Source organism: Phodopus roborovskii, unplaced genomic scaffold (genome assembly GCF_943737965.1).
Source record: "Phodopus roborovskii unplaced genomic scaffold, PHOROB, whole genome shotgun sequence".
Classification (NCBI taxonomy): Eukaryota; Metazoa; Chordata; class Mammalia; order Rodentia; family Cricetidae; genus Phodopus; species Phodopus roborovskii.
Genome location: NW_026125506.1, coordinates 5,303,349 through 5,307,216, shown reverse-complemented (window position 1 = coordinate 5,307,216; position 3,868 = coordinate 5,303,349).

Here is a 3,868-nt window from a genome sequence, read left to right as displayed (position 1 = left end):
CATTTCACATCTGCAGACAAAACTCAGCAAAGATCAGGAAGACGCTTCATGCACTGGGCCCCAGGCTCTTCCTCCTCCACCACCTTAGGCATTGCTTTCTCCCTTCAAAGGGAAGAGTGCCACATCACAGAGCAATCAGCCATCAGGGTTTGTCCAACAGCAACACGCCGGCCTCCCAAAGAAAACCAGTTAGCCTCCAGAAACTGGACTGGGAAACCCCAGCGGAATGATCCAATGCACATCCCTCGAGAATCTGCCCCTTGTACATTATCCTTTCTGGAGCGAGCACTTCCTTTTCCATTTCATTGCAAATGTTCCAGGCCATCGAAATCTCACTGCTACACTTTCGAGCAGCCAACAAGCTATTCATCCATCTTCTCTGAGTAGAATAGAGCAATGCCAAGAAACTTTGGAGGTGTCCTTCTAACTTTCTTGGTGGACCTGTTAACTGGAGAAAATATCCACCCTAGTTAAAATGCCTGCACTTCCACTTAGACCCTGTAAGAGACTTCTTATCGAACTCACGCATGGCATTCCCATTTGTGAATGGGAACCTCACCATCTAGCTAACAAACAGCTGCAGGGACTGGGGCCGGGGAGAAGGCTCTACCGTTAAGAGCACTTGCTGCTCTGGCAGAAGACGCAAGTTCAGTTTCCAGCACCCACACCAGGCTGTTCACAGCCACCTGTAACTCCAGCCCCAGGGGATTCTATGCCCTGTTGTGGCCTCTGCTTGTACACTCAGAGGTAGCCATGCACACACACACACATACACACACACACACAGAGAGAGAGAGAGAGAGAGAGAGAGAGAGAGACAAAGTCAACTCTTTTTTTAAGCTGTAGGAATTAAATGAGATGGCCCATGAAAGGGATTCACTGTGTGCACACAGGAATCACTCTTTAAATGTTTGATAAACGGGACAGTTGTCTGGAAGAGTCACCAAGCTCATTGTCTCTATTCCCCTAGCGGATACTAGTGGGTTAGAGTTGATGGTACAGCTCGTGACCCTGAGAAAGCAAAGTTCCACTTGGTATCCAAAACTAAAGTCTGGCCGTACCATTAAATTTACCAGCCTCAGGTCACAGGAGGGTTCCACCGGGCCTTCGCGCCGTTAATAAAAGCCAGAACTGGAACACTGGCTATAGCAAAGGGGTAAAAAAGCAGAGTGAAGAGTCACATTGGAGATGGAATCAATAGGGTTTGATAAATTGCCAGCTCTTAGAGGCGCTGAAGAAATGAGGAGGAAGGAGTCTACAAGCACCTGACCTGGATAATTAAGCACAACTCTCATTCACTCCATGAATTAGCTACTGTGCACTTACTATGATCCATGGGCTGTGTCTGGGTACCCGAGAGGGAAAAGATCGGCTCTGTAGAGTTTTCTACCTGGGCAGACCGATACAATAGTCAAAGAAACAAATGAAGAAAATAACTGGCTATGATAACTTAGACGAAGACAATAGAGAAGTTAACGAGCGTCTATTTAGGACAGGATGGCCCCTCTGGAGAGGAAACCCATGAGGACCCTGAAAGAGATGGAGCCAAGGGTCAGGGAGGAGAAGAAACGTCCCAAGCGGAAGAAGAGCAGGTGTAGAGATTGTGGGGTGGGAAAGGGAAAGCCTACGCAGCTGAACTATAGAGAGGGAGAGATTAGCAGAGAGGCTGGAGGAGAAGGCAGGACAGTTACTCAAAGAAGGACCCTGAGGAACAGGGTCTGAGATAGATTTCACGGTGCTTGTGGGAAATCTCCAGGCTAAGGATCCAAGGCTACAACCTGAAGTCTAGAGCTGACGCTGGGATTGGAGAGAGTGACAGGTTGAGCCAGAATTGCCAGGGAATTTCAGAAGTAATGGATTTCTCAGACACCCAAAATACAGGTTTCTACATCCAGAACTGCCCAAGCAAGACCTGAAGGTCGGCTTCTTCAGTGCTCTGGTCCATCTGCTCAGTTGTGTTTCTTATCTCCCTCCCATATGTTAGGTAGGATAAGTCTAAGTGTTGGAGATGCATGTAAAATAGTTTCCAAGGTAGGGAAAGAACACGCTGTAAGTGATCATGGTGACCCTCACACACAAAAGTAGCCATGCTAGTAAAATATCGCCCAGCAGTAATTGGACCTACTCTTGATAAAACCTTCTTGAGAAAGTGACTTTGAACTGGCCGATGAAGAGTAAGGAGAGGCTGCCTGGGAATGGTCCTTCTAGGCAGAGGGGACCTCCATGGCAGAGGCCAAATGGGAGGCTGGGTGTGGTACACCCCAGCACATGGGGTGCTGAGGCAGGAGGATCACTGTGAGTGAAAGGTCACCCTGGGCTACAGAGTGAGATCCAGTCTCAAAAACAAGATATAACAAACGCACAAAGACTGAGGCTAATCTTTAGGTTTATCTGAACTTGATTAACCAACCAAAATAGAGAAGAGGGCAGGATGAGGAAGGTACTACTTCCTCTCTGGGTGTTCCTCCAGAAAGCTGTCCTGGACACTGTTCCTCGCACTGATCCAAAAGCTCGGGTATAGGGTTGTTCCCTCCCCCCCCTCTCTCTCTTTCTCTGTGTGTGTGTGTCTCTCTCTGTGTGTCTCTGTGTCTCTCTTTGCCTCCATGTCTCTGTGTCCCACTGGTTTGGCAGTTCCGAGCAGCAAATAGGTAAATACAGTGAAGTAAGTATGAGCCCCATGCTTTATGAGCCTGAGCATCCTAGGCGGTGACGCTTATGTTCTCAGAGGGCCATGATGATTAATACCTTTGAGTATGGTGATGTAAGTGCTTTTGAAACCCTGTATGTTAATGTTATTGCCATTTTTATGGTCCTTCCAAGCTCCAAATATCTGGATTTCAGATGAGGCATCTGCAGCAGTAAGCCATAGGTCCAAGATACTGCATAATCATTCCTACCCTAAGAAATCAGAATCCTGGAAAATCTAACATTTAATGGTTTAATGTGCAATCCCATGCCTTCCTTTCATTGCCTGGATAAGGCATGGACCCTGACACACACCCTCTCTTTTAAAGGTAGAAATTGGGTAAGGTGATGGGGACTTTCTTTCCTGTGACCAAGTCCCACGTGGGCCAAGAGTCTCGATTCTGATTTCTCAGGAAAGGCCAAGATCCAAACACTTGTGCTTCTTGGCCCTAGGGCCCAAATCTTTCTCTTTACCCCATCTGTCTGTCCAGGTTACACGATCCAGCCAAAACCACCTGTCTCTCATGTCAGAAGGAAAGTGGAGAGGAGACCTCCTTGTTTCTACTGGGTGGGGGCGGGGAGGGTGGAAGGAACCAAGTGCCTACTCCAGCCCCCTGAGTCTCCCGTGGAGTGAACGAAGTGTAATATAAAGACGTGTGGACTGGATAGGGGGATCATATTCCCTCTGATGACTCAAACTCAGTGATATTTAAAAGGTGACAAGGCCCTTTGCAGCCTGCCCCTGCTCCCCTGTGACCCCTTTCCCCATAACCCCCTCCTCTCCCCCGTGCCCCCCCCAGTTTAAAACTAAAAAGGCCTTGCTTCCTCTCCCTGAGCCCTTGCAAATTTCTCAGTGCACGCCCACTTCACAGAAGGGTCTCTAGGTGTGAGGGGAGTTAGAGGTTAGAGTCTCCCTGATTTCCTCTGCCTCCTGAGGGGACAGGCTCTCTCTCTCTCTCTCTCTCTCTCTCTCTCTCTCTCTCTCTCTCTCTCTCTCTCTCTCTCTCTCTCTCTCTCTCTCTCTCTCTCTCCCCTCCCCGCATTTGCTTTCTCCCTCCCTCCCTCCCTCTTTATGGGGAGGCTCTTGGCCTAGGTCCCTGAGCGGAGCAAGCGCGTGCAGGCAAGCCGACCTACTCAAGAGGAGCGAAGTCACATCTCCCCTGAGGCTGGAGCTACCAGCTTT